We start from the raw sequence: 23,989 nt of genomic DNA, 5'->3' as shown, positions 1-23,989 counted from the left end.
CGCATATTAAATAGTGAAACATCTGTTTTATTATTTACGGTGATTACTTTCGTGAAAAACGTTGTTACTCATATTTTTTGACGAAAACAAATATTAGGACGTGTTACAAATAAGCATTTTCCTTTCAAAATTCAAGTGATCCTTTAATTTTGGCTGCCACTGTATTTTCTTACGTAAAATAAACTACAATATAAAGTGGGAATAATTAATATAATTTATCTTCGTTTTATATTTGTGTGCAATACTGACGACTGAAGTGTCTAATATTTTCTGACTTTAAATTTCATGACCTGCCCTAAATGATCAGCAGGTGCAACGTTTCATTCCGCGGTTTATATTAATACAATTTTTGTAATCTTATATGCACAAAACTAGAATAGCCTTGTTACACAAGTAAAACAGATCATCCGCAAAAAGTAAAACGTACATCGCAGAAAACTATGGTTAAATATTGGTTTGTAAATCGGGGAATTAATGATTGAAATGCATTACATGCAGCTGTCTTATGCCTGTTCCTAAAACTGTCAGATGCTTCAAGAATAGACTCCAGCATGTGCAAATTTCTATGTCATGGTGTCATATTTTAATGCAACGCTTAAAAGCAAAGCAAAGTCACCTCCGTACAGGCCATGAAGGCCCTTGGAGGAGTGGAAGGTAAAGGCTTCCACCATCGTTAACCTCGGCACTTGATGGGGTAGAGTGATTAGCTCTACGCCCGGCCGCCTTTGCCCCCAGGAATTAACCTGGTACTCATTTTTGGTGTAGGCTGAGTGAACCTCAGGGCCATATGCACCTCCGGAAGTGGAAATCTCGTTTCTTAACCCACTGGAAATTGTAGCATTAAGGCACAATTGGAAATGAGGAAAAGTTCAACCTATTCAATACTAAGTATGTCGTATAAGATTTTTACCACGTGTTCTTTATTATTTAAAATAAAGTTTAAGTACCGGTACCGCTCCTGCGCGTCGAAACCGGTACTTTAAAATAATAAATAACATGTTGTAAACATCTTATACCGTATGACATACTTAGTATTGAATAGGTTGAACTTTTCCTCAATTCCAATTGTGAATCTCAGTTCAATGCGGAAAAATGAAATTTTAAACTTATAAAGTATTAAGGCCCCTCAATTATTTAAAGTGCGTGTGAATTTGTAGGCCTATATAACTGTGTTGTAATGTTAAGCTAGTCGTAAGCTCAACCTATATTATTGTTAAGCACTGGGAATAATTAAGCTGTGTGTGAATTTGTACATGATGATGATGGATTTATAGTATTTATAGTATGTTAAACTAGTAGTATTTCTTGTAATTTCCTTTCCATGGAATTGTTTATTGTACTCCTGTTGTAGTATTTGTAAGTGGTCGTTGCCACCGGAATATTTCCCAATTCGGAAAGGAGATAGTGACGAACAACCGAAAAGAAGACACGGTGTCCCTTGGACAGAGGAACGCAAGCAGGCGCAATCAGAAAGCACGAGGGAATAATGGGCTAAAAAGAAAGCGAAGTTCCCTGACAAATGTAACAAGACTGGATGGGCCTAGCGAATAAATAAATAAATAAATAAATAAATAAATAAATAAATAAATAAATAAATAATAATAATAATAATAATAATAATAATAATAGGAAATTATTGCTGAAAGAAATAAGAATAATGACTATCTAATCAGGATCACAGTGAACATGTGAAACGTACTGACGTATAACTTATATCGCTACAAGGTGTGGGTGCATTTACAAGCAGTTCGCTGGCGAAAACACACAAAAGTGTTAGTTTGTCGAACATCGTTATCAACAGTACATTGTTCACTGGTAACGGCCTAGTTACAGCACCTAACCTTGGACTAATTTTCTAGGGAACACCGGTTCAATTTCCAGGTAGACTCATTATTAGAAAAATTATTAAAACTAAGTTGACTTTTTCTAAAACTTCTAAACATCCTGCTAATAATACGGAGAAGGAAACATAATCAGATCAAACTCTCCCGAAAATTACATAATAACCTAGAAAATCAATTAGTCAATTGACACAGGTGAGCCTTAAACTGTCGGCATCATTCAAATAAAAATCGAGTTGTTGATTGAAGAATTATTATTTTCTCGTTCATAAATTATGTTCTTGTGCAAGCTTGCCAGTTATTTAGCGAGGGAGCGATAAGGAGAAAGGTTTATTGCCTGCGGCAAGGTTAAATTTGACAGCCAACACGGCGGATATACAGTGCACCGCTGTCAGAATAGGGAATGACACATGGCAGGATATCTTTTTAAATGTGTTGCTTCCTGTCTGTTAGAGACACTCAGAATGGTTGAGAATTATCCAGTTCTTGAAGGGAGACACGACAGGGCACGCTAAAAAAAACCCAAATGAAAACATTACTATTTACCTGAACTAACCAGTCTTCCTGATGTCCACACCGCGGTCGCCATACAGTATAGTATCCGACTGGCGCGCCTCTAGCGACAAACAGTCCAACTAACCGCGCCCTACTACACCAACAAAACGGCGCATTGCTCATCGATTTTTCCCTCCCCCCCTCCGCGTGGCTCGGTCAGCGTGGCGGGGAGAGACAGACACATACACAAAACAGCTGAAAATCTAGCGGTGGTGACAACATTGATACAAACAACCAACTACTGACTCGCCACATTCCAAGGGCCGTCAACCTCCGCACAGTGTGATGCAACCAGTACAGCGGATTCGAACGAGCTCTAAAAACTGGGTAGGCTGGGATCCTAGATCCTAAGTACCACCACGTTCGAAAGGAAATAGCACACGGTATGTGTTAGGTTATCAGTCTAGATCCCCAAACAGCACTACCACAGGTTAGTGATGGGATAACCGAATACGTTTAACAGCCGAATGACCTCCATCCGATTATTTAAATAATCGCGTGAGTGTCAAATGAATAATACGATTTTCGGACGGATAATCAATTAAAATACACGAACAGGTGAACACTTACGAAAATACCCCCCCCCCAATGAATCCTCAAATGTCGGAACTATACGAGTGAATGAACTGTGTTAATTTTATTATCTGTAAAAGAAAGTTCCTTGTTTAAGTAAATGCAGTCTTTTGACCACATAATGGAAGTAAGCCCCAGAACTACCAATTCATAATGTTTTTTTTAAACAGCAGTCAATACACCACATTAATTTTATGTCAAACAGAAAAAAGAAATTATATTAGCTTTAAGATTGCAGCAAAGTATTTTTATAATAATAATTAAAATAATAATAATAAATAATAATAGTCCGACTCGTTGGCTGAATGGTCTGCGTACTGGCCTTCGGTTCAGAGGTTCCCCGGTTCGATTTTTGGCCGGGTCGGGGGATTTTAATAGTTTCTGATTAATTTTTCTGGCTCGGGGACTGGGTGTATTTGTCCGTCCCAACGCTCTCCTCATCATACTCAGACAACATACCACACTACCAACCACCACAGAAGCGAGCAATAGTGATTACATCCCCCCATATAGGGTTGGCGTCAGGAAGGGCATTCGGCCGTAAAACAGGGCCAAATCTCACTCACAGAGAGAGAGAGAGAGAGAGAGAGAGAGAGAGAGAGAGAGAGAGAGAGAGTGTGTTCGCACCCGCGACCCCACAGGTGTGGGGAAAAGCGGTAGCAAAATAATAATAATAATAATAATAATAATAACCACTGATCTATGGAGAGAAGTGGGTTTTGGAAGTAGTTTACAATGATCACCCATATCCATACATGTATTAGACCTAGTAGCCTGCGAGGTTCCTACAAAACATTCTCTCGCCAACGTTTCAATGGATACCGATGGATCATGTTCCTTTAGGGCAGTACAGGATAATTTCTCTGCGTATCTTCCTGTATCAATTCATCGAACAATACATTTTCACTTTTCTTGATAACCATGTATATATTCTACACTACTGTTTTGAAGTTAAGTTCCTTCAGTACCACCGCATTCCGTTTACGATCTTACTGTGAATACATACACTCTGTTCTTCTAACATACTTTAAATATTTCCTGTTTTTCTTATTAACCTCACGTCGCTGCGTAACAGATTATTTCTTTAAAAACGTTAAACAAAATTTTAAACAATGAACTTGATTTCATACGACTGATAGATTTTATCTCCGTTCATGTTCCACAAGTAAGAGCTCGCAAGAGCACAGCATTTCACGTTCAAACATTCAGAACATCTCAGCACTTGAACTCACAATTTATTAAAATACTATGTTATCACAAAACATTTGCTGTACTAACACTTAGAAGGACTGTAAAGTCATTATTTGTGGACATGGAGAAGTTTGAGGGCTCGAACTACGGAAAAAACATGTAATTACAGAATAATGTTCGCAAATGTTCAAATTGATGACCGTTATTGTCCAGAAAACGCTGATAACGCGAAACAATAGATTCGCAAACGTCACGAAACAGAACATTTGGATTTCGCGACACTGTCTTTCAATTCCCAATTTGAATTTATCAACTGTTTTTGGTTTTGTGCGATAAACTCTGTCTTTGAGGTATCTCCATAAAAAAGAAGTCCATTGGCGTGAAGTATGGGGAAAGCGCAGGGTTCGTCCAATCCATGGATAAGCTGCATCGAGGTGAACACTTACATCGCGATGGTAATGGGGAGGTGCTCAATCTTGTTGGAAGTAAATCTCATCAATCTCTTCAATGTGTCATTCGGAGTGTTAGTACATTTTTGAGATACCCTGTATCTCTGTACACATTGTCATTAGTACAGATTTAAAACCCAGTGTTTCTAAATTTTAAATTCAGATGTATTCAATTTTTTATACTCGGCGCTCCTTAATATATTTATTATAGTTGCTTATTAATTTAGTCATTTGTTTGTTTTAATTCCTGTATGTTCATTTTACATAAATATCCCTGATGTAGTTAAGAGGATTATTTTATCTGTATATGTATTTTTATTTTATTTTATTTTATTTTCAATCTTCCTCCTTGTGTTTATTTTCGTTATTTTTATTTGTATATTTACGCATGTTTTTATAAGTATAAATCTTTATCGTGAGAAGAAGGGAATTTACTAGCCTACAGTTCCGTTCTACAAGGAAGCATACAGCCTAAACAGGACCGAAGTCATGGGCTTGCTAATCGGGAGCAGGGGCAGAATATATTAAAAAATTCGTTTAGTTCTACGAGACATTCCACCTGCCAAATCTTTGATTGACATTCCACTTTCTGCCCTGAAATCGTCAATACGTATTTTAAGTTTACTTCTTCGGTGATTTTCTTTAACATCCAATAGACTTATTTGGTTTTCCATTACACAATATTAATTGGTATTAATTATAGTTCGTATTTTAGGCAACCTCTAAACTGAGGAAATGTTACTATAGAATACAAATTTATTATTATTATTATTATTATTATTATTATTATTATTATTATTATTATTATTATTATTATTATTATTATTATATGCGATCAAGGCCTAGCATTCATCTTCCCACCAAGAGTTCAAGGTTGTGGTGATTTGGCCCTCAATAGCAACATGAAACATAACATTTTACTGTGGTTCCATCTATCCATTTATTATGTATTTAGTTAGTTCGGTTCCTTCGCTGAATGGTCAGCGTTGATGCCTACAGTTCAGAGGGTCCCGCGTTCGGTTCCTGATAGAGACGGGGATTTTAATCACGTCTAGTTAATTCTTCTGGCTCGGGGATAAGGCGTTTGTGTTTGACCCTAACACTCTCCTTTTCGTTCACACACAATACACCACATTACGAACCACCGAAGAAACACGCAACAGTGATTACACCCGTCCATATAGGATTGGCGTCAGAGAGGGCATGCGGCCGTTAAACAAGGCCAAATCTATATTATGCGACAGAGTTCGCACCCGTGACCCCACCAGAATATGGAGGGAAGAATAAGAAAGCGTATTTATTTATGGCCATAATTCACATTCGACGTAGGCGCAGATTTTGGCCACTGAGGGTAGCCACGACATCTGAAGGTGGAGAATCTGTCTGGGCTACAGACCATTACTCTGATAAAATCACCTATTTCTAAGACTCAGTTCGAAAATTTAGTAGGTTACTCTGTTTTACTTCAATGATCTACTCAAAATTAATCAACTGCCCTGCTCTGGTTCTATGTTCACGTACAGCCAGGATTTTTAAGCACGGATTGGCCAGAATGCAAACTTATTCGGGGAATAGCAAGTGGCTTGTCGCCCGCTCTATATTCATGTAATGGAGCGTTGCATAAATTTTAGGGCTTCTGATAGGTCGTTTGTCTAATATGCATGCAAATCGCATTGCAGAACCACCGTGCGGGCTGTAACACGTTGAAATAAGTTTACTATTTAACTATTATTGCTTAAATATCCGGCCTCATATATTTTCAATTACGTTGTGGTGAAACTCGAGCGCAGTCTTGATTTACTCGAAACCCTAGAATTGCCAGATCAACGCTAAACAAACTGCCATTGCCAGAGCCGAGAAGTTTAGGAAGTAATAGAAAAGAATGCAAACGTATTGACGGGTGCAATAAGTATAGCCTATTCTGCACAACTATTATGCTATGAGGCTTGCATAAACATTAGGGGCAAGGCTCATCAGAACCCCCTAGTTACATTCGCTACATAAGAGAGGAACAGGCCAGACGACACTAATAACGCTGTAGTCAACTGGTACGAGGTATGTCACTTGTAGATCAGAGGTGCTCACGCTGGGTATTCCGTCCCGCGGGCGCCCTGCACTGTAAGCGGGTGGACAGACAGGCGATGAGCGTATGTTATTAAACTACAGTGACGTTGTGGCTACGTCACAGGCCGTGAAGTTTGGGCGAAGTTCTCCCACACTCTCTCGATCATTGCGGGGATACCCGAGTTTGAAATTGAGATAGAAAATAATTAAAGAAACGGGGCTGAAATGCACACAATTTTTCATTTACGCTGTAAGAAATAAGTTATTTACGTTCATTGCAGTTGATATATTTTAGGTCTACAAACTCAAATTTTTTTTTATGTACGTAAAAATTATAATTTTCACTATGTAATTTTAATAGGTGCCTTAGAAATATTTCTAATATAATACGGAATTAAGGTGGACAAGCTGTGGCTTATGGTTGTTTGGGTTTAAATAATCTGATAAACTTACCAACAATCCAATCATGCTAACCGGGAATAACATCAGTTAGGTCATTTATTTGAAGGCATACTGTATAATCTAGTAGATATATTTACATAGTTGTTGTACTTTAATCTTGGATAATAAATAAAGCCCGGATGTTATTGCTGTAACAGGTTAGATTGCAAACTAATTTGGTTAGTAGGAAGTGTCGACCACCCGCTCTACCATAATGTAGCAAGAGTAACATAAATTATAGGAGTTCTGATGGGCCGTACCCCTAATGTTTATGCAATCCCGATAATATAGTCGTTGTGAAGGTAGACTATACTTGCTACTCGCTTCAGTAAGTTTGCATTCTAACCTATTAATGCATAAAAATCCGGGCTCTAATAATAAATATGTCCCCATTCGTGATGAAACTAGAACATTTAGAGGTTAGCTATTATCATCGGACACCCGTTAAATTTTAAGTACTATTTTCAGAAATTCAGTGATCAGAGAAAGTCACAACACTACAACACAGTGCAAAATCAAGCAGTAAACTTGTTGAATTATCTTCTGCTTAATGAATAACAGGAATTTTACTTTTTTAAATGGAAATAATGTCATGTCTATCCAAGGAATTGTAAATAGTAACTTGTCCGCGTAAACCCTGTACCTTTGTAGATTGTAACAAAAAAATTATAATGTGTCAGTTTTCCTCGAATGAATAAATATAAGAAAATGAAACAGACTCTTTATATCGAGCGCAATACAAATTAATCCGGAATATCTTGGAAAAGGTCAGAGTTTTATTTTTCGATTATAGCGCTTTATTTTAAATACTGCGCCCCAATCAGAATTTCGCTGAGTAGTGGAGGAGAACTTCATAGTCAGAATCAAACGTCAATGCTCCCTCACTTTCCTGCAAAGTGCGTCCGCTCTCTCGCATCACTGTGCCGTATGCTTGCTACGTAAGCTGCCCGCATTTACGTCACGCCATCCCGCCCGCACTGGGCTAGCCTCAACGGGCGGCCAGTTGAGCACCTCTGTTGTAGATTAATGCCTAGCTCCTTCAGTGAATAAGTTTTAGAGAGTCGGCCTCCGGATTACAAGATCACCAGTTCGAAGGTGGTTGGATTTTTGAAAAATGGTAAAAAGAAAGTTAATTCGACACTCCATATCATAAGATGTCGGTATGTAAGAGGTCTCTGGTGACATTTCAACTGTACCTGAAGAAATTAAATCACACTAACAGGTCACGGAATCTCTGCCATTTAGAAGCGTAAAACAGAACGGCGAAATTTATATAAACGCAGGCCACATGGCGTCAATTCAGAATACCTGTACATGCCAGCCTGTCAGACGCGAGGTCCATATTCATGGACAAATGAAATAGAATTACTTTCTGGAGGAAGGCTACAATACTTCCATTACGAATGAATGGATTTTATACTTAAATTTGATTTAGACAGTAGTAGATCAGATTATTAAATGTTAGTGTACGTAAATAATAGATTCAGACAGTTTCTATAGTAGTATATCGGAGTTTGTAATGTTAATTAAAACATAATTAAGTATGCATGATAATTTTGGAATTATAAATCCGCCACAGAGTAATAATGATAATTATGCGAGTTTATCCATGCAAACAATATTTTGAAGTTTCATACAGATCATGTGGTATTACTCCTGATGTAATGGGATATGCTGTGAATTAATACATTTAAAAATCATCCAGGTTATGGAAGTATTTATTTTTCTATAGTATGGGCTGTGAAACCAAAATATAATCCTTTGTGACTTTCTGCATCTGCGTTCTTCGTGCACAGGGATGTGTGCCAGAAACTGCGGACGACATAATTGCCTTCTTCCCAGACCAATTCAGAGACGCTACAGAATGTTGACGGTCAGCGAGATCATGAACCCAAGCTTTAAAAACACAACCTAAACAGAACAGTTTGAAAATTTTAACTGTATTGATGATGAGAGAATAATATTTATTTATCCTCACATGTGGACATGACGTCTGAAGAGGATATAAGCAGTATGTGTCTGACGTATATTCACTTACTGGGTGATGATGTTAGTTGTTTCAAGGGGCCTAACAGCTAGGTCATCGGTCCCTAATTGTACGAGGTGAACGAAACGAAACTTAAAACTTCAAAATATATCCACTGACTAGAATCTAGAACTAAAGATGATGAAAAATTAATCGTGAAACAAAAACAATCAGATCTAATTCACAATGCTTTAATTACAGGGATGATGCTTACCTAAGGGGTCCAAAATCCAGGTCACCGGCCTCTCATAATGGTACTGAAAAAATGAATTGGCGTATGACTTTTAGTGCCGGGAGTGTCCAAGGACAAGTTCGGCTCGCCAGATGCAGGTCTTTTGGTTTGACGCCCGTATGCGTACTGCGCGTCGTGATGAGGACGAAATGATGATGAAGACGACACATACACCCAGTCCTAGTGCCAGCGGAATTAACCAATTACGGTTCAAATTCCCTACCCTGCTGGGAATCGAACCCGGGACCCTGTGGCCAAAGGCCAGCACGCTAACCATTTAGCTATGGAGCCGGACATAATGGTACTGACCACTGGTAAAGCAGAACCATGGTGTTGCTCCTATAGTGGTACTAGTCACAGGTAACGTAGACTCATGGCGTTTCTCGCATTGTGGTACTAATCACAAGTAATCTCGTGGTTCTAAAGTCATCATTCCCTGTTCACCCCTTTAAGCCGAGAGGCAGGGGATACTGTGGATGCATTCTTCGTCTGCGCCCCCACCTACACGGGGTAAAGAGAGAGAAAGAGAGAGAAAGAGAAAAGGATTCTACACTTCGAAAAATGAAGTGGGCCTACCAGACAAAGAAAGACTAGGGCCACAAAGGGCGTGAAAATGAAAGACGCCCTTGGCCTCGAATGCATTCATACCGTCAGGGTCAAAAAGAACAAGAGATGACGAAGGAAGGTCGGACAGGATAGATGAAAGTGAAGAGTCTGGCACAAGCAAGTGGAAGCAATACCAGGACAACTAAGGACCCCGTGGTATCCAACCTACGATCCCAAATTGAGAGTCCCTGGGACCCCTTTTAGTCACCTATTACGACAGGCAAGGGATACCGTGTGTGTATTCATCTGCGTCCCCTACCCACAGGGGTAACATACTGGGTTTTTGGATCTAGGACTAAAGATGTATCTGCAGTGGCCTTTATTAAGAACAGTTGTGAATGTAGCAAGCCACCGGGATTCAAACTTCGGGCGACCGCGTAGAAAAGCAGCAGCAGCTAAGCGACTGAGCTGATCACGATTATTATTATTATTATTATTATTATTATTATTATTATTATTATTATTGAGTAATATGCAACGGCCTTTTTAAATGGTGAGACAGTTTTTTGAGCGAGGCGCTACCTTTGAGCTTTTCATACAACACATTATCTGGTGCATGAATGAAATATTCCATTTAGTTTCTAAAACATATCTGCAACTACAACACAAGCCTTTTGTTCTCCGTTGAAAATTCAATACTGCTCTCATATTTGCCTTGATTAATCAATTATTTCTCATTGTCATATCCCATATTGAAAGCTATTCATGTTTTGTATTATTTTATTTGTTACACTAGCTTGGAAAAAGATTAGTTAAAATGAAAATCCTCAGCCTGTTTTAAAGTCATTCGACGGGGTCAGTAATGAAATGGATGAAGCTTCCATCTATCGGCGAGAATATGAATTAATGATGATGATTTTTGCTGTTTAAAGGAGAATAACATCTAGGCCATCGGTTCCTAATGGTACGAGATGAGACGAAATGTAATGACAATTAAAATTCCCAAATTCATCCGCCGACCAGAATTCAAAAAGACGACGATAAACAATGATTATTAAGTTAGAAAAATCAGTAGATCAGACCCGCAATGCCCCACCTTCCCAAAAATAACTTAAAACAATGGTATAAACTGATTAAGGTACTGCTTCCAAAGCAAAATCCTAAAGTGAGGATGCCTGTTTAAAGCGGTCCAAATTCCAGGACACCGGTCCCTCATAATCGCTGGTAAAGTGTTCCTCATATAGCACAAGTAATCACAAGTAACGTAGACTCACGGTGTTCCTAAAGCTGCGTTTACACTAGCGAAACTCCCTCGCGAAAGTCACTCGGGCGAAACTTACTCGCTTCGAGTGAAATTTCGCATTACCCAAAACAGAGCGCAATTCAGAGTGAAAAATAACGCGAGTGGGGCAAGCCGCCTTCGACAAGCCTGAAAGCTTCAGTTCTGGTTTTGCAGCCAACATAGAAAATTATTTTGTCCCTCGAGCTGCTGCAGCTCTGCATTACCTTTATGAGTTAATTTGTTTGAAATCGTCATTGTCACTGTTGTTTCATTGTTTTTTTCATTGTTAGACACCTACATGGGACTCTTACTACAATATTTCATCTTTACATAGTGGATTAGTGTCATAAAAGTGTCGTAAAGTTAAAATAAATTGATGTGTTGCGTTTGTTGTGCCGGTCAATTTAAGTTCCTCACAATGACCCAAGAATGCTTCAAAATAGGTACCGGTAGGCTCAAAAAAGTAATGAAATGACAGTAATTGTTTACTTGCTCCGGTGACTCTGCTCTTATTTTCTTTCGATCTCACCGAGCTCGATAGCTGCAGTCGCTTAAGTGCGCCCAGTATCCAGTATTCGGGAGATAGTGGGTTCGAACCCCACTGTCGGCAGCCCTGAAGATGGTTTTCCGTGGTTTCCCATTTTCACACCAGGCAAATGCTGGGGCTGTACCTTGACTAAGGCCACGGACGCTTCCTTCCCATTCCTAGGCCTTTCCTGTCCCATCGTCGCCGTAAGACGTATCTGTGTCGGTGCGACGTAAAACAAATAGCAAAAAAAAAAAAAAAGAAAAAAAATTCTTTCGATCTTTCGCTTCGATATGATCCCAGTAGCGCTTTCATCTTCCCTTTCAGTGTAGAAATAGGAAACTTTAGTTGAGAACTAATTTCCTTCCACGCATCTTCTCTTTTATTGCGATTGAAATAGTTTTTGTTTTTTGGATTCCACATATTATCTCTTTTTGTAGAGCTCGATGAGCTGCAAGCACTGTTCTTGATTCATCCCTCGTGCAACTACGGGGACCACGTTTACACTGAGAGGAATTCGATGAGCGAAACCCTTTGATGCGCGGACAAAAACCGACTGACCTCCGGCTCGCAGCGAGGGCCCTCACTCCGCAATTACTCAGGGGTGAGGGAGCGTCTACACTAGGCGCAATTCCCTCGCGAAATTATTTCGCGAAATTATTTCGCGAGGAAATTGCGCTTAGTGTAAACGCAGCTTTACATACACAGGCAATAATCAGGTACTAATCACAGGTAACGCGCTCCTATGGTGTTCCTCACATAACGGCATCATTCATAGGCAACGCAGACCCATGGTGTTTCGCATACAGGGTGAAGCGAAATTCGCGCACTCGGGCGTCGTAGCGCGACTCCTCACATGCCAGCAATTAAAAAAAAAATGTATCTCACAAAAGTTCGTCCTGCGAGTATATCCGGGAGAAAAAGGTCGTTGAGGAGTGGCAATCTGGCAACACTGCAACCACATGTAGGGTAACTACCTCTATCAGCACGTATTAGTCGTGCTGTGTCCGACTCGTTGGCTGAATGGTCAGCGTACTGGCCTTCGGTTCAGAGGGTCGCGGGTTCGATTCCCGGCCGGGTCGGGGATTTTAACCTTAATTGGTTAATGGCCCGGGGGCTGGGTGTTTGTGCTGTCCTCAACATCCCTGCAACTCACACATCACACATAACACTATCCTCCATCACAATAACACGCAGTTACCTACAAATGGCAGATGCCGCTCACCCTCATTGGAGGGTCTGCCTTACAAGGGCTGCACTCTGCTAGAAATAGCCATACGAAATTATTATTGCTGTACAGTTGGTGCAGAGGATAGAGTTTTGGGTTAGCATGCAGGAGATCGAGAGTTCGATCCTGGGTTGAGGCGCGTTTCTTTATTTGCTAATTTCCATCGGATATTACATACTGTAGTACAATAAGACACCGTTTCTTAGGTCTCATGTACCCTACATTTACAAAATTTAGTGAACACGTTGTAACGCATCCAGTAGATGAAGTGGTGCGAATAAATTCAAAGTCTTCAAAGTCTTTCAAAGCTGACCAATGAAAACGAATATTCGTCCATTTCTAGGATCGTAGTACGTAAGTGCAAATTGTTTCTAGAGGACCTGCTGCAATCGCTGTTGACCTGGACTACATTTACGAAATAAAAAACATACGCCTCAACCCAGGATCGACCCCTCGACCTCCTGCATGTTAACCCAAGACTCTACCCACTGCTCCAACTGTACAGCACGGCTAATAACTGCTGGCATAGGTAGTTACCCTACATGTGGTTACAGTGTTGCCAGATTGCCACTTTTCAACGTTCTTTTTCTCCCGGATATACTCGCAGGACGAACTTTTGTGAGATACATTTTTTTATTGCTGGCATGTGAGGAGTCGCGCTGCGACGCCCGAGTGCGGGAATTTCGCTTCACCCTGTATAGTGGTACTAATCACGGGTAACTGTAAACCCACGATGATACTCATGGGTCTTCCTTAAACAGTGGTACTAATGGCAAGTAAAGTCGACCTATGGTGTTCCTCACGTAATGGTACTAATGACGGGTAATGTCATCGTTCAAAATCCATCATATCTTCGTCACCCCTTTTAGTGGGCCTGCTTCAAGCATCCTCAGGGGGTGGATAGGAATTGTGCCGGCTGCCGAAGTCTGTCGCACTCCACTAGGGCAATGATTAATGACTGACAGACGAAATCAAATGATACTGGAGAGTGTTGCTGGAATGAAAAATAACCGGAAAAATCGGACTACCCAAAGAAAAGCCTATCCTTTCTCCGTTCTGTCCAGCACAAATCTCACATGGAGTGACCGGGATTTGAACCACCGAACCGAGCAGTCAGAAGCCGATGCACTGCCACCTTAGCCACGGAGGCTGTAACAATTCAAAATTCAGACGAAACATATTGGATATAACGGCGAAATATAAAGGTCCCTGTATTTAAAAAAAATCGCTACCGAGCTCGATAGCTGCAGTCGCTTAGGTGCGGCCAGTGTCCAGTAATCGGGAGATAGTGGGTTCGAGCCCCACTGTCGGCAGCCCTGAAGATGGTTTTCCGTGGTTTCCCATTTTCACACCAGGCAAATGCCGGGGCTGTACCTTAATTAAGGCCACGGCCGCTTCCTTCCAATTCCTAGGCCTTTCCTATCCCATCGTCGCCATAAGACCTATCTGTGTCTGTGCGACGTAAAGCGCAAAAAAAAAAATCGCTTTATACGACATCGCTTATTACGATATATAAACTTTAGGTCTATTTAAGTCTCCAGATTTAGTTCCCTTATTCCCCCTCCACGTCCCATCCCATAGTACCAGAATGAAGACCCTATTTCGTATTCCTTACACCAGGCTTTCTCTCACCAAAAGGTCCTTTTCTGTATGTATTCCAGTAATGTTTAATACCTTGTCTATTATCAAGAACCTAGACATCTTCGTATCGTTTTCTTCCCCCTGTCATATTTATCACATAAATTAATTTTCCCCTCTTGTTCTTTCGTGCTTTTTCTCCTGTATTTACTGTAAACGTATTTTCCTTTGTTAATGTCGCTGTTTATGTAAAAATCTATTATATAGGATTGTGCAGTTTTTTGTTGTGTACATATGTTTCCTTCGTAAATATTTAAATATCTTTCATTTTTGATTAATTACATAGATCGGATCTTTGTAATTCAGCGTTACGCTAATGCTGATCCTAAATAAATAAATAAATAAATAAATAAATAAATAAATAAATAAATAAATAAATAAATAAATAAATAAATAAATAAATAAATAAATAAATAAATAAATAAAGGACGTATTTTTATCACATTTTCGGAGAAATGTATCTACTATAACGCCAAATGTTGAATTTTGTTTGTTACGCGTTTGGGGATTGCTGAAATGTAAAGCTTACTTTCAAACTCTTGTAAATTTCAAATCAGTGTGTTAAATAGTCTAGACAAGAATCGCTGTGACGATGTCACAAAACAAAGGGCGAGAAAAGTCGCAAATGATATTGTGAATACGAAATGGAGAAACAAACGTCAGGGTCGCGAAGGATTTTGCTGCATCATACTCAACGATTTCTACAGTTTGGAAGGAGAGAGTGAACATCTCATTTATTAGCCAAGACCGTGAGCGACATTACTGATCAACATATACTGTTGCTAATTCATTTTCACTTATATTTTATATATGTATATTTTTCTGGCCTATGATTGTTGTACATACTGAAGAAAAATTCCTCTCAGTCCCACTTCACAAAACAGTTTAGTACTCACTTTCTACAACTCTCACATGGAATGTTCAAAGTAGTGATCGGATAATCGAATACAAAATAATCGCTTATCCGATTATTTCATTTTCTTCTATTATTCGATTACATTTCTCAATCGAATATTTTTCGATTATTCATTCGAAACTCCATTCGATACCGCTGATTGTTTCGAGTGATTGTTTCGTGCGTATGGTGACAAATGATAGGTTGTGTGATTGTGGTTATTATTATTATTATTATTATTATTATTATTATTATTATTATTATTGTGTAAATGTGCATAATATTTAGCTTCTCACTCATGTACATAGATCACTTTTTATGGCCATACTTATATTTCCATTTACGTTATTACGTATTGTGTTCTCTTTGTGCATTGCTTATATTTTTCAGTTTGTACCTTACTTTTTCATTATGACTTTGTCTCTTCCTTTTTACCTTTATGCTCCGGAGTTCTTTTATTTTACTTCATCTTATTTTATTTGTTTAACTTTGCTTTGTATATTCATAAATATATATGTTGTCCAAATCTGTAATTTTTAGCTTACCTTTGATTTTGTTTTTTCATTTGCTTTACGGGAGCAAAAGCTGGGTGGACTCAGGATATCTTATTCATAAGTTAGTGGTAACAGACATGAAAGTAGCGAGAATGATTGCTGGTACAAACATGTGGGAACAATGGCAGGAGGGTACTCGGAATGAAGAGATACAGCCTAATTTAGGAATGAACTCTATGGGTGAAGCTCTACGCATAAATCGGATTCGGTGGTGGGGTCATGTGACGCGAATGGAGGAGAATAGGTTACTTAGGAGAATAAGGGACTCTGTTATGGAGGGTAAGAGAAGTAGAGGTAGACCAAGACGATGGTTAGGCTCAGTTTCTAACGATTTTGGTGTATAGAACTAAATGAGGGCACAGCACTACTTGCAAATAGAGGATTGTGGCGACGTTTAGTAAATTCGAAGAGGCTTGCAGACTGAACGCTGAAAGGCATAACAGTCTTTATGATAATGTATGTATGTTTGATTTTATAATGGAATGGTACATTTCTTTTATATATGTATTGTCTGTAAATTATGTGGTTAAGTGTAAGAGAGGGCCACGAGCGCTAACTTCGCCACTGCTAAAGTCAATAAATAAATAATCAATGAGGCAATCTAATAGTGAATTTTTATATTAGATTATTTTTTATTATTCATCCGGAACTGCATTCGAATGAATGAGGGTAACTGAATAGTGAATGCTTTCGATATAATCGGATGAAAAATGATGTTATTAAGACAGTTAAGATACACAACCTTCACTCTTTCTGGTGTAGCTGGGTTATCCTTCGATAGGTGTTCCCAGATAATGTCTAAGGCGTATGTCATGATGGGGTCTGTTTGTACGTAGACTTTTTTCTCTTAGGAGCATGTAAGTTATTAGGAACGCTCTGACATTTGTTGAATATATTTGGAATCTGGTGAAAGTCAGAGAATCAAAGAATATCTAGCAGAGAATAGTATTCTTTTGTGGTTAGAGGAAATGTACTCTCTGGCTTGACAGGTAGTAATCAAACATGGCTGCATGCAATATTACTACTAAGGATGAAAATCACATATATCAGAAATTAATGGAAGTGGTAGTCGCTTAGCAACGTACGGAATGTATTGCGGGTTAGGGTAAGCCTTCGCCTGCAATTATTGGAGTGATCATACAACGGATTCACTCATTTAGTTTCAACATTTGGAGATACGTTTGGAAAAATGCGTATTTCTGTTTTTCATAATAGTTCATCTATTCGCTTGTTTCATCCGACATACTTAAACCGAAAAAGTGATTCATGACGCATCCAGATATTCTATGAGACACAACTGAATTATATTTTAAACTCATTCGATTATTAAAATAACGCAAGCGTTCTGTGTAGCATTTGCCATTTGACCGAAGGAAATGTTGACATGCGACTCACTTCATTGCCTTGCTGAACGTAGTATCAACTGTTTAGTGTTCATTGTGGACTTGGCAAACACGTAAGTGTTTACTTTTGTTCGTCATGGACTTGGTTTCCGGTACAGTGGAAGTGTACACAGATGTGGAGTTCGCAGATGCCTATTTGATGTATGGATTAGCAAACGGTAATGACCGTGCCGCTCAACGTTTGTATCGGGAGAGATCTCCACAATAAAGGTGGCCCGACAAGAAGGCTTTTGAAGGAACTGATCGCCGTCTTAGGGAGCATGCGAGTGTGTTTCCCCATCATTAATGGGCTATGTAGAGAATTAGAAAATTTAGTTCTAACATGGAAATAAATCGTTTCTGAAGCCAGGTCCATATAACTTTTTTTTGTTCTACGTGAGAGGAATGTGTACTGAAAGTTTGACCATAAATTTTTATTACATAAAATAAATTTCATTGTGCTAAGCCCGTATTGTATCACTTTAGCGATTCTTGTAACGTATTCCACATTTAAAATACAACATGGGTCTTTATTTATTTATTTATATATTTATTTGATTATTTATTTACATTTTATAGCCTTCATTGGACAACTCTAGACAACAAATAATTTTTCAGTTTCCTGTCAGCCCAGTATTTCATTCTCTCCGATCCCATCTTTCTTTCTTCATCGGAAATCACCTTTCCTATTGTCTGTTTGTTGATTCTGGTCTGCTTGTCTGTGATTTTCCTGATTTTGTCGGTTTTGTTTCTTTTAGGTCTTCCACTGTAATTTGTAGTTCATCCATATCTTCCTTGATTTCTGTAATCCATTTAATGTTGCACTTACTATTCCATAATTTTTTCTATTCTCCTGATGATCCTGTTCTCTGGTGTCCTGATTAGATGTCCATAAAAAATGAAATGCTTTTTTCCTGATTGTGCTAATTACTGGCTCTATTTCCTTGTAGACTGTTTCATTAGAAGCTACTCTCCAGTGTCCATCTTTTTGGTATGATTTGTTGATGCACGATCTAATGATTCTTCTGTCTACTTGAGTATTTTGTCTATATGTGCAGTGTTGGTTGTTTTGAAGATAGTTTCAGTTGCGTATGTTATTTCTGGTTGAGTGACTGTTTTATAGTGTTTTAATTTTGTTACTGTTAAAAATATATTTATTGCAGCTAATTGCCATATACAAAGAATAAACAAAATCATTCAATGCAGAACTTAATTAGAGGAATTTTCCTTCCTTCACACCTTAGTACGAGATAGCGATCACACTGCTTCCCGCACAAAGCACACATGCATCCCTCATTTGGCGAGTGATACTTCGTCGTGGAGCATAGTTTGAACTGAAAACCGTGCACAGCAAGCCTTGTTGATACATGCCGTAACTCGTAGGTGGCTTCCTTCCATTTGTCATTCATCATCGCTTCTGTACTGTAGAAGTCCAACCAGATTTCCGATTTCTTTCTCTGATGTTACTATTGACAGGTCCTTTTTGATGTAGGTATTCTTGGTAACATATTGTGTTCTGGTCAATTTATTTGTTCTGTTATGCCATGTTGGCTTTTCATTGAGGTTGAATGTTATGATTTCTCCCAGATATTTAAATTTATCTACAATTTTGATTTTTTGTTTCTATTGCAATTTTTTTATGAGTGGTGGGTCTTTATTAATATCCTACATTAAAATTGATAAACGTTTCATCCCTAGCGGGACATCATCAGTCGAGCCATGAGTAGAAATCATAAAAAAATTGTCACATAGATATTATAACACGTTCTTCGAAGGGATTTTGTGCAAGGAATAAGGCGTTTAAGTCAAGGTGGCACACAAGTATCAGGGCCCATCAAAATGTTTCCGTTCGACGGCCGTAGAGTCCTGAATCGGGATGCCAATCATGCAAAATCGTCGTGAGCACTGAGGAACTCATCCCACCGACGCACTAGGTTCAAGATCCCCGTGTGGTAAAACACGGTGTCCTGCTGCACATCTCCGTCCGACAGGAAGCGTCTACGCTTCAAGGCCTTTTTCAGGGGACCGAAGGTGTGCTAATCGCATGGAAGATCCACCGGCCGCTTTTTGTTGTCCATAATGGATGAGGCTGGCCTCTCAGATTGACCAGAATCTTGTGTCCAGACGCGACCCGCACGGTGGTTTTCGACAGACACGCTGCCCCATACACAGTCTTCAATCTCCGATGGATGTCCACGTGTGTTTGTCCTTCGGCAGCGAAGAACAAAATAACAGCACATTGGTCCTGTTTGGACGCATTTGGTAACAACGCCGCCATAGTTCACGTGGCCGCATTTAACGCACGCACCTTGGCACGACACGACTGCCACACTAATCCCTTTGCCTACATGTCCGCTGCATCAACGCCCTCAAAAGGGAATTTTTTGATCACGCTTTATATTTTTATATGTAGACGATATAGTCATGCTTGGGAGGAATATGAAGTATCTGCTCGAGACATACACTGTTTTCGAAAGAGAAGAGGCTGCATTGGTTTTGGTCATAAGGAGAAAACAGCATATATGATCAACATCAAAAATAAAACAAGGTGGAGAAGCACAAAGCAGTCTGAAGGGTTTGAAAGAGTGATGGTGATGCTTGTTTAGTTGAGCATAACATCTAGATCATCGGCCCCTAATGGTACGAAATAAGACGAAATGTTACGACAATTTAAGAATCCACATTTCTCCACTGACCAGAATTCGAGAACGTGAGGACGAAGAATGACTGGATGGATATGAAGTTAAAACAATCGGTGGATCCGACCCGAAATGCCCCACATTCCCAGAAACTAGCGTTAAACAATAGTATTAGTGACCAAGGGACTGCTTCTAAAGCACAATACTGAATCGATGATGCTTGTAGTGGAAACGGGTCCAAAATCCAAGTCATCGGCCCCTCATAATGGTACTTATCGCTAGGAAAATGCGATACTACTCAAAAGTAGTGTAGACTTGCGGTATTCCACACATTATTGTACTACTCACAGGTAATGAAATTCGCACATGTAACCCAGACCTATGGAGTTTCGCTATTTACAGGCAACGCAAACCTATGGCGTTCCTCACATAGTGGGTACTAAGCATAGGTAAGACAGAACCATCGTGTCGCTCATCCGATGGTGTTGCTCATATAGGGGTACGAATCACATGTACTGTAAAATGGATCCTGAGCCACACACTGTCGCTACTAATCACAAACCTATTTTGTACCTAACATAGTGGTACTACCCGCAAGTAAGAGCGACCCATGGTGTATCCTGCGTGATGGTACTAATTACAAGTAGTCTCATGGTTATAATTTGATCATCCCTTGGTCGCCCCTTGCAGTCGCCTTTTACGACAAGCAGAGGATACCGTGGGTGTATTCTTCGTCTGATCCCCCACCCACGGCGGGTACTTGAAAGAGAAAGTCAGTTCAAGTATTTGGGGGGAATAGTCACTGAAGATAATGTAGTACCAGTAGAGATAAAGGCAAGAATAGCGGCAGACAACAGATGCTATTATAGTTTCCGTAACTTGCGATTGTCAAACATATCGAGTCAGCTGAAGCTGACAGTGTATAGAACGATTATTAAACCTGTAGTTATGTATGGATCGGAAACATGGACAATTACACAACAAATTAGAAATAGTTTGTATGCATGGAAATGAAAGTATTGAGGAAGATTTATGGTGGAGTATTCGAGAAGGGTGGCTGGAAAATTAGGACCAACAAAGAGCTGTATGAACTCTATAAGAATCCATCAATAACTGCAGATATGAAGGTTAGAAGATTACGGTTGTTGGGACATGTGCAGCGAATGGAGGAACAGCGAGTGACGATCAAGATTACGATGGCTGGACGATGTAGAGGCGGACTTTAGAAGACTAGGAATACGGAGCTGAAGAAGGGTGGCAGTTTCGAGAGACGACTGGGGGAGAGAAGTGATGGACAAGGTCCTTCAAGGACTATAGTGCCAAGTAAGTAAGCAAGCAAGCAAGCAAGCAAGCAAGCAAGCAAGCAAGCAAGCAGGCAAGCAAATAAGTAAGTAATGCATTTGTATGTGTTACAATACGCTGTTTTAGTCAATATTTACGACCCTCTAATCGGATACATAAATTGCGCTCACTGACTGAAAATGGATGAATAATAAACTACAGCCCACAGTAGTTCTCAAATATGGTTGAGCACGGTCAGCACTCTCAACAATACTACTGTAGCTCCAAACACTTTCCGCACTCATGCTTCAGCTGGTCTCTTAACAAACTAACGACGACTTCACACGAATGATGAGGAACATGACTTCACGTGAGCCGTACTTACCAGCCTATTAATCAGAGAATTCGGTCACAGCCAGAAACACAAGAAAGCTGAATTTTATCAAACATTGTTATTGTTACGAAGGAAATGGATCTCTTTTCCTCCAGAAAATTTTATTTCAGGACGACATGGTGTACGTGTTATTCTAGTTTATACAGGGCAAACATTATCGAAATTTGGGAGATATTCCGCTAAAATCCCTCACTAGTTCCAAAATCAAAATAATCCCTTGTGTAACTAGGGATTTCAAGCTACAGGTCCTACCAAAAGTTTAAAGACACCTGAATATTACATGATTACTGTCCTTAAACGCTTGGTCTCAGGCATGCGATTTTTTTACAAGGAACCAGAAAATATTTAAAGAAACATTTGCTGAAATGTTCATTAAAATATCATTCTTTCTTTCTTTCTTTCTTTCTTGATTCGTTATGGCCAACTAAGGAGGGCGTTTGGACGTACTAGCACTTTTCTTGGTTTTCCTCCTCATATTCCCAAGAAAATTGAATGCATAAGATTGACTGATGATATGGCAGTAATAGCTGAAAATGTAAAGGACCTCCGCAAAATACCGAGAGAATTAAACAAAACGCGTGAAGAGTATGTATTGAGTATAAACAAAAAGTTCAGGTGAATAAGTTTAAGTATCTTGGAGGTATTGTAACTGCAGACCTTCACTCTATAACAGACATAAAAGCTCAAATTGCCTTAGCCAAGGAAAGCTTCAACAAGAAGAAAAAAAAACTGTTTTATGGCCCACTAGAGAAAGATCTGAGGAAGAGACTTTCAAGGTGTTACGTATGGAGTATAGCTCTATATGGCGTGAAACATGGACATTAAGGAAGGAATAAAGGCATTTGAGATGTGGATTTGGAGAAGAACTGAAAGAGTAAGCTGGGAAGATAAAATATCAAATGAGGAAGTTCTGGGAGAAGAGAGGAGCATGATGGGCGTAATCCAAAAAAGGAAGAAAAGTTGGATAGGGCACAATCTAATACATAATACTTTACTACGAGTAGCAATGGGAGGGATGATGAAAGGAAAACGAGGAAGGGGAAGTAGACGATATCGGTTATTACCATTAGAAAAAGAAAGGAAGATTATGCTGAAGTGAAGAAAAGGACGCAAAATCGAGAGATATGGAGGTCGCAGCTATGATTGGACCTGCCGGAAGCAGAACCTATAATGACGACGATTTCCATTTCCAGTGATACGGTTAAAATTTTCTTTGTGAGCCTATCCACACTATAACGTAGCACACAAACGATCTCGGTAACTTGAGGGGTCACTTGTCCAGACCAGACCAAGGAATGTTTGCTTTATGACCGCTTTCCGTGGTTCTATTTTGAGCTATAAAACGAGGGGGGGGGGGGAATTATTTTAATGGAAAAATAATATTCTGTTGCTCTATTACAATTATAAATATCCTAAAATTATTTGTATTTCTCCATAACAAATATTTTTAATGTATTCCCCACATTGTACTGTCCAGATCTCCTCAAGTATTAAAAAGTAGCTATTTCCTTTCTAATTATTATAAAAAACATATTTATGATGATGATGCTTGTTGTTTAAAGGGGCCTAACATCGAAGGTCATCGGCCCAAAACATATTTAATAACTTTAAAATAAAGAGTGATATTTTAATGAAAATGTTCCTCTAAATGTGTCATAGTTCTCTGTAAAAAGTTGTTTGTCTCAAATGAAAAGTTTAAGGACAAGAATCATATTCATGAGATATGTATGTGTCAAACTTTTGTAAGGACCTGCATATCCTTACTCATTTCAGTATAATCGGTCCAGCAGTTTTTGAGCCTATCCCGAACAAACAAACATTAATTTTTATTAGTTTTTCGGATTGTGAGGAAACCGTCATCAGAAGGAAATCTTATTCGATATTTGTAGATTTCATTACAATCATACATAACATTTAGAAGTTCCTTTGCAGACCCAAGGTCCATACTGCTGAAATTGACCGTAAATGAAAGTTTCGAATTGCTTTGTACTTTGTACTTTAAATCAGAGCTGGACAAATGAGAAGCAATTGTAGGTGCCAGTAACGTTTCTTAGGCGCCAGACATAAAAAATTAAAATCTCTTCCTTATGTCTATAATATTAATCAGATGTCACTTGATATTAATCACTCTTAAAATCACATTCACGACTTTAAGCACTTCATTTAATGGGCTCAAGTGTACTAAGCCTCAAGCATAGCTTATTGCACTAGTGCAGTGCGCAAAGAAAATAACTGAGAAAATCTGGCTCCAA

General features: G+C 39.2%; 1 protein-coding gene across 3 annotated transcripts in view; it reads right to left on the bottom strand.

Annotated features, from left to right (window-relative positions):
- mtd (mustard) overlaps positions 1-23,989 on the bottom strand; it is a 952,680-nt gene that overhangs the window by 561,835 nt on the left and 366,856 nt on the right. Inside the window, exon 1 of one of the 3 annotated variants that reach the window (XM_067157994.2) lies at positions 2,388-2,424. The exons of the other annotated variants lie outside the window; for them this stretch is intronic. The gene's annotated coding sequence lies outside the window, so the exon portion shown is untranslated. Of the gene's footprint in view, positions 1-2,387; positions 2,425-23,989 lie in introns of those variants that run through there. 3 annotated transcript variants of the gene reach the window in all.

The sequence above is a fragment of the Anabrus simplex genome, chromosome 14 (assembly GCF_040414725.1).
Source record: "Anabrus simplex isolate iqAnaSimp1 chromosome 14, ASM4041472v1, whole genome shotgun sequence".
Lineage (NCBI taxonomy): Eukaryota > Metazoa > Arthropoda > Insecta > Orthoptera > Tettigoniidae > Anabrus > Anabrus simplex.
This window is presented reverse-complemented; position numbering and strand designations above follow the sequence as displayed.